The sequence below is a fragment of the Pteronotus mesoamericanus genome, unplaced genomic scaffold (genome assembly GCF_021234165.1).
Source record: "Pteronotus mesoamericanus isolate MK-2021 breed Mesoamerican mustached bat unplaced genomic scaffold, CSHL_Meso_final contig_269, whole genome shotgun sequence".
Classification (NCBI taxonomy): Eukaryota; Metazoa; Chordata; class Mammalia; order Chiroptera; family Mormoopidae; genus Pteronotus; species Pteronotus mesoamericanus.
This window is the reverse complement of record NW_026555114.1, coordinates 3,918,631-3,932,559: the sequence shown is the minus strand read 5'-3', so window position 1 is coordinate 3,932,559 and position 13,929 is coordinate 3,918,631.

Sequence of the window (13,929 nt, the reverse complement as noted above, 5' to 3'; positions counted from 1 at the left end):
ACCATCTGTCTGATAACCAAGAGTGGGCAATACTGCAATATAACCGGGACAAAGGGATCATTCACGTTCCTGGCAGGACAGAGGTCTACTCAACACAGCACCCAATGTAAAACTCACAAGTTCTTTATTTTTGGAATTTTCCATTCAATGTTAATATCAGACTACACATGATCGTGGGTAACAGAAACTATGAAAAACTAAACCATTAATAAGGAGGGACTACGGTATATTCTCTCCAAACTCAAAATCACTGGCTTTGGAGCTTTATCATATTTTCCTCACCCTCGCCCACACCCCACCAAATCCTTCCTCTTAGTCTCTGGGTCTTCCCCAAATGAGAAACATCAGGAAGCTCAAAGGGGCAAAATGCTAGTAGCACTGGAGGCAGAAGGCCACCAGGGAGTGGCTGGGGCTGGGCTGGTGCAGGCTGTGGAATGAGTAACTCTAAAACAAAGTTTATGGTCTGGAAATCTCTCCACATCCTGGGCTCCTCTAAGAACCTTCAGGCTGTCCCTGAGCTTCCCTAAGCCCTCTCCTGAGACCCACAAGATGTCTGAAGACTGGCCCTGACTCAGCTCCGCCTATCCCAGGAAGATATCTTTCCTAAACATTCCATGCCTTTCTATCTGACTAATCTAACTTCTTTTTTCCACCTGGAACATTCCACTTATCTTTTGAAGCCTCTCAGATGTCATCTCTTTCATGTAATCTCATCTGGTGTGTTCCCCGCCCCACCCACCCCCCCACCCCCCCACCCCCGTCCTCCAGCCCCACTCTCTGTAGAGGTGGACACTCCCTTCTCAGACCCCGCAAAGTTAGGATACACATAGAGGTAACACTCATCAGCAGAAGTGCCACTTGCAATTTGCAAGGGGGCAGAGGAGGAGCCAGCCCACAAAGAGTACCTGAGCTTCCTAACCTGGGCTTTGAGCCTCCAGCTCCACATACCTCCCATAGCTGGTGGAGTGCCTTTTGACCAGAAGCCATTTCAATAGCATTGTCATTGCCCCTGGAGAAAAATCCAAGTCACACAGCCTAGTTACATAGCTGCCTAAGTATCTAAGTATTTGCTTATTACATATATATGTGTGTATATATACATATATGAGGTCTGTCTGGTAAAGTCTAGCCACTGTTAATATAAAGAGAACAGTTTGCACGGCATCGATGTAGTCTGGCAGCCAAGGAGAGTGGACTGGAATGCATGTGCTTGAACAATGACGACTTCACTGTACTAGTCAGTGGGGACAGTAGACTTCATTGAGTGAGCATGTGTACTGTGTGGCCATCCCACTCAAAATGACTGAGCAAGTAAAGCAATGAATCTGCATCAGATTGTGCGTTAAGCTTGAACATTCCTCCATGGAAACTATTCAGATGATTCAGAAGGCCGAAGCTATGGGCAACTGGTGATTGGCAGCTTCATCAGGACAATGCACATGCTCATGCATCACGTCTCATGCAGAATTTTTTGTTGAAACATATAATCTCCCAGGTGACTAAGCCCCCCTACAGACCAGATTTAGCTGTGACTTCTGGCTTTTCCCAAAACTAAAATCACCTTTGAGAGGGAGGAGATTTCAGGTCATCGACGAGATTCAGGAAAATACGATGGGGCAGCTGATGGAGACTGGGAGAACCGTGTGAGGTCCCAAGATGCCCATAGGACAAGAAACATTGTCCTATGTACAATATTTCTTGTATCTTCTATCTTCTTCAATAAATGTCTCTATTTTTCATATTACATTGCTAGATACTCTCTGGACAGTACATATGTGTGTATGAGGTATGTCCAGAAAGTATTGGTTAATAAAATTATATAAGTTTCAAGTGCAGAAGTCTATGATACAGTATCTGTATATTGCATCGTGTGCCCACCACCCAAAGTCAAATCTTCCGTCACCATATATTTGACTCCCTTCACCCTTTATTAGTCCGCCACCACCATACTATTGTCTGTGTCTATGACTTCTTGTTTTTCTTGGTTGTTCAATTGCTGATTTTAGTTTTATATCCCACATATGAGTGAAATCATATGGTTCTTAACTTTTTCTGTCTGACTTATTTCAGACAGAAATAAGCTTCAGACAGACTTAGCATGATATTCTCAAGATCCATTCGTGTTGTCACAAATCACAATATTTCATCTTTTCTTATGGCTGAGTAGTACAATGGAATACTACTCACCCTCATTTTTAATATTTCTTACATATAAATTCCTAGGTTGACAAGTGTTTTCCTTTCAGTACTTTAAAAATGTGGTTTCACTGTTTTTTGGCCTCTATTGTTTCTCTTGTTTGTTTATCTAAAAACCACCTTTATGCTGTGTGAAGACCTAACAGAATACATTAAAGCAACTTAAGATACAGTATCACTAAATCTGGAGCTCACACAAAGTGTTAAGGAGGCACACACGGTCCCAGTTCCCTAGCCCTGGCCTCCGTCGTTTCTAATGGGAAGTCAGCCATCGCTTACACTCTTGTTCCCTATTCTTCCCCTCAGGCTTTTTTCTTCCTTTTTAATTTTTTATTTTGAAATCATTTACACTTACAGAAAAGTTGCAAAATACTAGAGTCACCTGTTATGCTTTACTCAGTTTCCCTTAAAGTTAACATTTTTTATTACCATAACATAATTATCAAACACAGAAAATTAACATTGATACAATACTATTAACTAATCTAATTTCCTTATTTGAATTTTTCCAATCTTCCCATTAATGTCCTTTTTCCAGTCCCAGTATCCAACCAGTTCAGGACCCCACACTGATTGATTTCTCATTATGTCTCCTGTCAACCAATGTTCATTGATACCAGTTCAACATGGTTTAGTTCTTTTTAAAAATTATTTCTTGCCTGGCTGGGTGACTTAATTGGCTGAAGCGTCATCCCGTATACCAAAAGGTTGAGGGTTTGATTCACAGTTAGGACGCATACCTAGGCTGAGGGTTCAGTCCCTGGTTGGGGTGCATATGGGAGGCAAAAGATGGATGTTTCTCTTTCACATCAATGTTTCTCTCTCTCTCTCTCTCAATTCAATAAGTATAGCCCATATCCTAGAATGAGGATTAATAAATACATATAATTTCTTTGTTTTGCATGTTAAATAGTCTCTCTTCAAATGTCCTAATCCTTTCTTTTGCAATCTCTAATATGCTGTTAAGTCTATCCAGGGAATATTTTGAACATTGTGTTTTTAAACTCTAGGATTTTCCTTTATTCTCTTTTATATTTTCAGTTTCTCTGCTGAAATTCCCCATATCTTCAATCATTATGTCTACATTTTCCTTTAAATCTGTAAACATGTTCACAGCAGCTATTATAAAACTCCAGTCTGCTAATTCTGACTCATGTCAGAGTCTGTTTCTCTCTCTCTCTTTTTTGTAAATTATGAGTCCCAATTTCCTGCTTCTTCACATGTAGAGGAATGCCATATTGTATACTAAACATTGTGGATTATTCATTTTGGAGTTTCTTGTCTTTCCTCAAAGACTATTTGAGTTCTGTTCTAGTAAGCAATTAAATTCCTGGCAAATTATCTTCACCTAGTTAGGTGTGGTTTTACTCTTTTTCAGGGCTGCTCTTTTTTTTTTTTTTTTCTTTTAATTTTATCCTTAGTCTTAGTGTGTGGTTTTGTATTATGGAGCATGGTCCTTTCTACAAGAGAAACTTTCTGTATCATGTAAGTACCCTGAGTTGTTCAGCGAGGTCTCTTCACTCTCCCTGGGCTGAAACTCTAACACCTGTGTCAGCCTCCAGTGTCCTGCTCTAGCAGCTGCTCTCTGCTAAGCCTTACAGAGCCTCACTATGTGCCTGTGCTGCCGCCCTCATCTAAAAACCCTGGGGAACACCCACACAGGTGTGAGGAGGGGGATCCCTCCCTGTTCAGCTCCTTTGTCTTTGAAGCCTTCCCCACCAATCACAGCTCTGCAGCCATCCTGAACCTGTGCTTTTCAGCTCCATGAGACAGACCATCAGGCACTTCTTAAGCTCCACCGTTTCTCCCTGTATTCCAGAAAGTTGCCCCCGCCGAAAGCTCGGCAGACGTAGGGCTCACCACCCATGTTTCCCTTCCCTCAAGGATTATAACTGCCTGCATTCAGTGTCAAAAGAAGTTCCTCAAATATTTTGTCTGCATTCACCGTTGTTGACTATGACAGAGCAAGTTCCATAGCAGTCACTTTGTCGTAGTCAGAAGCAGAAGTTCTGTGATTATCTTATTATCTACCTCTACTTTCTCTACCACTTCTGGACAGTGAAATCCTTGAATGCATGGGCTATAGTTTATTTTCTTTATATTCTCTGGTAAGCTCTCAGTACACAGAAGAATCACTTCCTTTTTTTTTTTTTTTTTACCTTCTTAACAGCCTTTGATAGTTAATTTTAATAAAATATTAATCAAGCCAAAATGTTGGGAGACCTGAATGTCCATTCTATGATTTGCTGAAGTGCCACACTCCCCAGCTGTTAGGTCCACGGAGAGGTAACTAACTTATAACAGCTAAAAATCTTCCCCAAGATCCATCCAAGAGGCAAAAGTCACATTATCTGGCCCCTTGCCCAACCTTGGCCAGACTGACACCAAAATAGAACTTCTTTCCCTGCGCTCTCATTATGAGTCTGTCCCTTTGGGGAAGCCCCCCTCTTCCTCAGCTCCTCATCGTTGCCCCTGTAAGCTGGAGGAACCACGTCCGTGGCCATTTTCTGGACCTCTTGCCTTCAAGGTCATGCTTAATTCCTCTTTGTACTAACGGTCAGAAGGCCTCTGGGTTCAGGTCCATACCCTACCTCTTACCTGTTAGATGGTCTTGAAAAAGTCTCCAAATCCTCTCTATAGTCGTTTTCCTGATCTGTGAAAAATAACTCTGTTTCCTGCCCTTTTCCCCACCCCCAACCCCACTCTGTACCTTCCTAACACTCACCCTTGATTATGAGGTTCTCTGAGACCATGGATATGAAAGCCCTTTGGAATCTGAAAAGTACAGAGAAATATATTATTTTTATTATTATTATGGAGAGATGGTAGGCATCTCAGTGCAAATCCATTCCTCTGGTTAAGGAAACTTAGCATGGAGTAGTGTATTGGCTCAGAATCTTCCTCTCCTACATGTCTGGCAGAAGATCTTCTGTCCATTGAGAGAGGGAAGACCCAGCTGTTCCTTTGGCTTGAAGGAAAATGGGCTAAAAAATGCTACAACTTGAAATTCTGGGCTCCAGGGAGCTTTGTGAGAAAGTACTCCTAGATTTTTACCAAGGTGCGGTGGAGAGATGAACTCAGCCTTGGCATTCAGCATTCATCCACAAGCATGCCTCGGGCTCCTCCTGTGTGCCAGGCGCTTCGCAGCACAGTGAGGATGCAGCAGTGAAGAACTCCAGGCTCTGCCTCCCAGAACCTGGGCCAGACCTTCCCTGCTGAGAAGAAAACGTGACAGCCTGCGGGTCTTTCATCCCAGCTCAGCAAACAGGGAGCCACCTGGCCAGGCCGGTTCGTGCTCTGTGCCCGCAGGGGGTATCCCAGGACTGCCCACACCCCTCACAGAACTAACCAGACCCTTCCCCGACCTAAGCCGCGAGCCAGGATGATGTCTCATTCTGATAACAGAGCTGCTGCTTTGCGTCTGGCCCCAAATTCCTGTTCTGGTGTCTTTCTGAATCTCTAGTCACCCTCCCTGGGGCCCTGCTCCGGTGGATCCAAGCTTGCAGCGGGGCTCAGGCCCTCCTTCCTCACCTTCTTGCACACTAGTCAGGCGGCCAGGATTTGAATCCTAGCTCCAACATTTGCTAGTTCCATGATCCTGGGCAAGTTACTTCACTGCACTAAGTTTTAGTTTCTCCATCTGTACAATGGAGATTTAATGGAAAAATCATGCACACCATTTATCACAGGGACTGGCGTATAGTAAGTATTCAATAAATGTGAGCTATTTTTCCCCCTTACAGTCAACTCCTTTGTGCTGGATTCCAGTCTATACCTAAACTCTGCCTGCAAGTCAGAATTCCCACGGCTTCATCGTTGCTGCCTATCACTGGGTCCGCGGGCAATGCTGGCCGAACTGAGGCAGGAAGACCATCCTCTGTCAGCTCCTTGGACAGGTTCCCTGACCCTACACCAACCCGTGGCTGATCCTTGGCTTAATTAGTGCTTCTGGGACAAATCCCAGTTTGTCCCAAGTTCAAGGACTTCTTTTCATGCCAAGGCCTAAAAGCATCAGGTCCCTTATCCCTTCAAAACCCAAGGACAAAGTTTCCTCACCTGAAGTCTCTAGGTGAGAGTCAAGAAATCTGTGAGCTCTCTAATATGCAAAAGTTTGTTTTTCTGTAGAAATGGTCCTTAGTTTTCACTAGCTTCTCAAATGGGTCTGTGATCCCAAATGTTAAGAACCATTGTTCCCGGGGAATCCTAGAGTCTAGAATCCCATGGGGCTGGGAGCCCTTCTTCTTCTGGCCCGCTGAGGACGCAGGCCCTCTCTGGAGCGAGCATCTCCAGTATTGACAGCTCCCTGCCACCCTGCCGGCTTCTCTGCAGAAGCAGGACCTAGTCAGCGGGGCCCCTCAATCTGCCTGAATCCAGGGCCAGTCCATCCCCCCATCCCTCAACCCTTCGACTCAACGGAGAGGGCACTCTCCGCAGGCCGGGAATGGCTCCCTTCTCCCACTCCCTTGCCCTCATCATGACAAGCACTGACCTGGGTCCTTTCCTTCAGAGTATGAGAATTTCGGAGTGCTTTCTTTACAAATATTGATCATCCCACTCAATCCTCCTAATAGCTCATTGTACAGAGGCAGAAACTAAGGCGTGGAGGGATGAAGGGACTATCTATTGTTATGTTTATTATGATTACGGTTGATTATTACTTTAGCTGCCATTTATTTTGTGGTCGTTATGGATAAAATACTATGCTAAGAATCTTTTTATATTTTAGTCAGCACAAAATAAGCATGGAATCCTGGCTGTATAAGCATAAAAATGGAAACTCAGAGAGATGGGATAATTAGCTCAAGATCACCCAGGTAGTAAGTGCCAAAGCAGGGATTGAAAAAGCAGGTCATTCTGACTTTACCACCCACTGTCTTCACAACGCACTGTCTTCTTACTTTAAGTGTGGGCATTGCTACATTCATGGGAGAAATTGGAATGAAAACACTCTCAGATTTCCCATTTCTGAGATAAAATCAGGAAGTCCATAAAGAAGTTAATCCCCAGGGTCCCCACAGCCCACGCCAAGCCCAGCAATTCTGTGCCCTGAACTCAAGAAGGCACCGGGAGCCCTTTTCTCAGAAAAAGCCTTTCTGTACCCTTTCACCCACTAGGGCTGCTCTATTTCCAGGTCGTGACCACTTCCTGTCTTGGCTATTATAAGAAGTTACCAGCCTGGCGCAGCTGACTCCCGAGATATGACAGCCACACTGGAAAAACCTGGGTATTAGACAAAGGTCTGGGCCAGACAAAGAGCTCCTGGGATTCAGCTTTTCCCTGAAAGAATGACAGAGGGGGATGACCGGGAACTGAGAGTCTGACCAGCACTGTGCCTCACTTCCCCATGGCTCTGGGTGTTTCCCACCCAGTAGGACCTGCAGACTTTGGGCCTGACCTGGAAGCCAAGAGGCCTGAGGGAGGAGAAGAGGGGGAGCCCACACCTCCTTCACTCTGACTAGGACCCCTGGCAGGAGACACCTCCACTTCCCAGACTCTCCCTCCTCTCCACCCCTCTTGCTCCATTCTCCTTTCCTTAGGGCCTCAGACACCTGTGACTACCTCTGGGTAGTTATTTGCAACCGCCGTCCATCTGCCTTCCTGATCCTGTGTCTTTGGTCCTTTCCAAGGAACCCTCACGCCCTTCCTCTAAATAGAGGATTTTGTATGTGGTAAAACCTGCAGACTGGGACCATCCTAGTTAATGAATGCCCTGTTTTTCTGGAGTTTTCTTTTGCCCAGATCACAAAATGAAATTGTTCCCTACTTCTTCAGAATTCTGCTGGGCAATCTACTGAGTAAGATTTAATCTATGTGCCAGGCACTGTGTTAAATGCTTCATAGATATTACCTTGAAAAATCCTCACAACTCCCTTAAAAGGGGTACTGTTTTTATCCTTATTTTACAGATGAGGACACTGTGGTGCACAGAGGGAGAGTCACTTGCCCAGGGTCACTCACTGGTAAATGGTAGTCCTCAGTTCCAAACCCTGGCATTCCCCATACCCAAGAGTCTTCAATGCCTGCCCTCCAAAAAGGTGATTAATAATGGACATGGGGACACTGTGGCCGGTGACCATGGGTACCCTTTGAGGTAGGGGGACAGAACTCTCAAAGTCTTTTAAAAATTAATTGTAGCATGCTAAAAGATGGGCGTGATACACAAGATAGAATTGCAAAGGTATGTGAAATTAGCTACATAGGTAAGACATAAATCCCAGGCCTATTTATCTGTGGTGATTTTTTAATTGTATTTTTTTTTTTATCATGCTAGGGGAAAAAGCAAGTAAAAAATATGACAGTGATTATATAGCAAAACCCGACAAGTCCAAACCCTCAGAAAGAAGTAGTGTTATAACATGTCCACCTAGTCTGCAAATCATATCTCCCAAGTGACTCACCGCCTCCCCTCTTAACCCTCAAATACTCCCCTCCTGCTCCACCTCTCCCTGCAACAACCCACAAGATTCACCTCAACCAACCAGATGCCCCAGATGCCACAAAGAAAAAAACTAGAGGGACGGGGTCACCAGGGAACTGCCCCTCGTTCCACCCCACCATCAGGACCCACAGCAGCCCCTCCACTCCCTTTGAGGTCAGTTCTTAAACTCCTGCTCCTGGGAAGTGTCTCTGACTCACATCCCAGCTCTGGTCCCTTCTTACTCCAAGTCACCTTGGAACGTCTGCTCCGATTTTGTTACCTGCTGGTTTATTTTCTTTTCAAACTGCTGGCAGGTCTGTACCAAAGGGACCCCCGTGCTTTGCCCTCTTCTTCCTTGCGCGTTGCCTGTGATCAGGATGGTTGGTGGCCAGAATGACACACGACAGCCAAATAAAGACAAGGTTTGAGGACAGGGGAGAAAAAGAAATCAGACTCCTTAGAGCTAGAAGGGACTTTCAGAGCATCCTTGACTCTTTTATTTTAAAAAGAAACTGAAACCTGGAATGAGAAAGTGACCTGATAGGGGACAAACTGCAAGCCCAGGGGCCGGGAAGAGCCAGCAAAGGCAAGGGCTCTGTAGCTGGCGCATAAGAACACAGGCTGAGGCAGTGAGGGGACGTGGGTCTGATGCCTGACACTTCCACCCACTCCCCGAGTGCCCCTGTGAGGGCTGCTTGGCCTCTATCAGCCTCAGTTTCCTCATTTGTAGAATGCAGACCATTGCGCCTGCCCCGGGGGAGTCGCTGGGAAGGGTAACAGAACAATGCAGCAGAAGCCCATGGAAGAACATACGCACAGGGTAAGTATGCAGTGAAGGCAGTAATGTCAGTAACGATGAGCATTATTTCTCTATTTGTTTCCTGGGTATTTCTATTATTTGAGGGTTACCCCCCCCGCAAAAAATAATAGTTGCTTCATTTCCCTTCTTCCCCTAGAGCTGTTCCCTCTGCCCAGAATATGCTTCTCCCCTCCAGAGCTAATATTTATTGAGTCCTTACCACATATTACAGACATATTACAGACACTGTTTAAAGTGTTTTACAAGTATTGAGTCATTTATAATAACCCAACGGAGTCAGGACTCCTATTTTCCTGATTTTATAAATCAGGAAATTGAGGCCCAGAGAGGTTGAGCAACTTGCCCAAGGTCCACACAGCGTGTGAGTGTAGGTCCACCCTGACCCTGAGACCGTGCTCTGAATTCCGCTGTCCACTGCCTCAGTGTGTCAGAATCACCCTCTACGGTTTCAGTGCCAATGCCTTCTCCTCCAAAGAGCCTTCTCTGGCCTCCTAACTGGAAATAGTCTTGCTCCTCCCTTTAAAATTCCTCAACTTCCTTCTTAGTATCTATCTGACAGCCTTTGCCTTCTACTTGATATTTTTATATTTGTGCACAGTACATGTCTTAGCTTACCTACCAGTCTTGATATTCCTTGAGGGCAAGGACCAGGTCTTATTTGATAGTATATACTCCAAAGCCCTGGCAACATGCCAGCCACCATGATAAGAAATGACACCCTGGCCAAATATCACAAAGACGCAGTTCTAAATCAAACCAAAAATTTGCAGTACCACCAATAAAATGCATTAAGTAAATGATTGTGAAACTAAGTACCAAACATAAGAGTTTGCTCCACATTCCAACTGGTAACCACACTTTTGAAAGCTAGACCTTTGACCTCTTGTTTCCCCTTCACACGCAGAGCACGGAGGGGCTGAGCTGAGAGCTGAAGTGTGAGTGGGAATGGAATGGGAGAAAGGGTAGGGCCAAGGCGACCTTTTTCTGGAACCTCCTTTGAAGCCCGGGGCTGAGACGTTGAGAGAGCCTTGAGATCAGCTCTGCGAGACAGGCTGTTTCAATTCCTCAGATGCCAAGACCAAGTTCACATGCCACAAAGAAAACTGAGGCAAGGACATTGTCGACTCCCTGTCCCTACACTGACCATGGCCCCTGGTTACAAAATGACATGTTTGTTCCCATAGAAGATTTATATGTAAATGGAAAATGACTAAGGTTTTCTAGAAAGTGCACATTCTCTCTTGGGTATAACCAAAAATTTGTGAGATGGGAATCATCTCCATTTGCCGTTGTACTATTATAAGAAAAGTTAAACTGGTAGGACAGTGGGCGTGTGAGTGCAGACCATCAAGAAGATTTACATCCACAAGGAACTCGCACATCTGAGGAAGGAAGCCCAGTGGAAGCCATCAGAACCTGACAAAGGAACAGAGGAGCAGAAGTGACCACGGGGACGCAATGAGCCCGTGGGCCACGGGCTCCAGTGGGGGTGGGGAGGCCGTGCACCCCCGGCAGATCCAGCAGAGTGTGGGGCAGGGCCCAGAGGAACTTGATAGGCTTCCTTATTCAGCTAAAAGTGGGGCCACAGAAGTAAAAGTAAAAGGTGGAACTTCCTCTCTAAACCTTGGTGTGGCCCAAGCAATGGTTAGCTGAGAGGTGGAAATTAAGAGAGTCCTGGCAGAAGGAGACAAACTATCTGAGAGCTCGTGGCAGCCCTGAAGGAAGGCTGGCCATGGCAGATGCAACGTTAAAACCTTCAAGGCGAAAGATAAACAGGATCCCACAAAAGCTCTGGAACAGAGGTTCTTAACTTTTCTTGGGTCTTTGACCCCTTTGGAAATATGATGAAAATTCTCTCCTTGGAAAAAGAGCATAAATGTTCCACAAGGGTCTTTATGGTGAAGAAGTTCTGTTCCTATCACAGCTGAACTTCAAACAACTAAATAAGGAAACAGGTGGGGAAGGGGAAAGAGGCTGATGGAGCTGAGGGAAGAGAGTTCTGTAGGGTTCTTATCCATAACGGGTGGAAAGAAGGGTAGCCAACAGGAAATTGTGAACCAAAGTTGTGGCATGGGGCTGTGAGAACAGGCCAAGAAGGCATAAGTCCAAAATGAGGTGGAATTTTTTTTTCATGTTAAAATTAACAAAAATGGGCTGTACTTAAGTTCAGGGCTTAACCCTAAACAACCAAGAACAACAGGAAAAGCTAGCAGCAGTTTGATATTAACAGGGCTCCCCAACCTCTATTTTGACCTCAGTTCTATCTTTTCTGTCAAGAAGATTAATTTCCAGACTCTGACTTGTGATACCACATTGCTAAGAAGGAACTGAGCCCCTGATGGAACAAGTTAGATAGCAACTGGCCATGTAAAATGGATTCAAGAATCTTGGCCTAGAATAAGCACCTGCTGGGAGGTGCTGAGCTGAGAAAAGAGGACACTCCTACTTTTGTCATGGGAAATGGTTTTAGATCTTTTTATTGGACACTCTGGAAGACAAATTGAGGATCAGTGGATGAAAGTCTCAGGATGTAAATGTCAGATCCCTATTATAAAGAATAATAATTAGAGTTTTTCTCAAATAGGGTAGACTACCTTGGGAGTCTCATGTCACAGTAGGTATTCAGATGAACACTGGGCAATCAGTTTAGAGGGCTCCTATGGGAGGGTTTGGACTAAAGGTCTCTTCTAACCCTGAAAGCTTATGGTTCTGTGGCTCTAAAGACACAGGGAGAAAAGAATGAGTACTTTCTCAGGCTACCTTCAGAGTTTCTTACTTCACTTCTCTACCTCTGAACTGGTGCACATCACTCCAGAGTGTGACCCCTACTCACCCCTCCACCCTGTGTCTTTCTTCCCTTCTCCTTGTCCCTTGTTCCACTCTTCAGTTCTTGTTCTCACTCTTATTCTTCTTTATTTCTTTTTACCAAAATCCTAAACATTGGTGAAGAAGAAGGCACTTCTCTGCCTCCTGTCTAGAATCCCTCTCTCTGGGTTCTTGTCTATTTATAGCTCATCCAAGCTTGCCACACCTCTTCCATGAAGCCCTCCCTGACCACTCCTGCTCTTAGCTCCTACTGCTCTGATCCCATGCCTCTCCCACAATCCTTAGTCTCATTGGGCCTCGTGTCCTTTATTTTGTCTCATAACATAGTTTCACTTTTCACATGTAGATCGTTTTTTCCTCCAGTAGAGTATAAACTCATAGAATGAAAGATTAAAAAAAAAATCCTAAAGCACCTACTACTCTACATTCCATAATTATTCTGAATAAAATCTAGATTCTACTACCTAAGGTTCTATATTTACAATAAGGATGAAAAGAAAACAAAGGGACTAAAGCTGGATATAGTAAGAAGTTAGTTGAGCCCTAAATAACCAGTATCAGAGAGCTGGAAGGGACATTAAAGATGACATAATCAACTCCCTCACTTTGCATGCACTGGAGCTGAGTATGTAGGTGACCTGGGAGCAGAGCTGGACTAGATGCCAGGACTCTACGTTTCCACAACAGTGTCCTCTCTTTGATCTCTCACTGCAAAGCCTTGGTGAGGAGTACTGAAGCAAGTTAGCAGGTGTGAGTCTTTGAAAGTGAATAAAATCTCTACCTGCCTGCAGGCATGGAGATGGACTAAGTGACTTCTGAAGTGTCTCAGACAGGTTATGTAATCACACACCTGGGCATCTTACTGAAAACATGCTTTTGCAATTGTACCATCTAGTGGTATGAGGCAGATACTGCATCATTAGCCATCTCCGCTAACACATTCTACGTTGAAAGACCTAATAATCATCAGAGCTTTTAGAGAAGCCAGACAGCTGATGGGCTATGCTCATGCTGCTCTCAGGCGATTATACTCTACTAGAAGTCTCCAGGGTCTCCTGCAGTTTTATCTTCAGTTCCAGTTTGGCAGTTGCATTAAGAAGACTAAATTGTGGTCATTGCTAACTAGCAGAGACCTCTGGATGTGGGAAGAATCGTAGGCTTTTGAAGGGTGGAATACTTCCGGCAGAAAGAGGGATGCACAGCCTGAGGGAGAAACAAGATGGATCAAGATGTTGCCAGTCAAGGAGGGAGGAGGAGGCAGCAGAGCAGGGGAGCTAAAGGAGGGGAAGGAGGTCAGCTGGTTGCTGTAAGTGATGTTCCCAGGAGGCTGGGGTGAATAAAGGCAGGCCTTAGAAACTGATGGGAAGGTTTGGGAATGACCATTAGGCCTTAGGGAGGTTTTGTAAATCCTAATTAGGGAATATGTTTTATGCAATTGGTGTTTTACGAATATTATTATTATGCCATTCGTTTGCAAAGTGAACCTGTAACAGTGGAAAATTGTAACAGCGAGAAAGGATAAAGAAAAGGTACATACAAAAAGGAAAGACATTTCCCCTCTCAAGAAAGATAATAGAAATAGGGGGAAAAAAGCATTGAAAAAGAAAAAAAAGACACATAGATACATAGTAAAGCAGAATGATAATTTTAATGACCAAAAAGCCAGAAG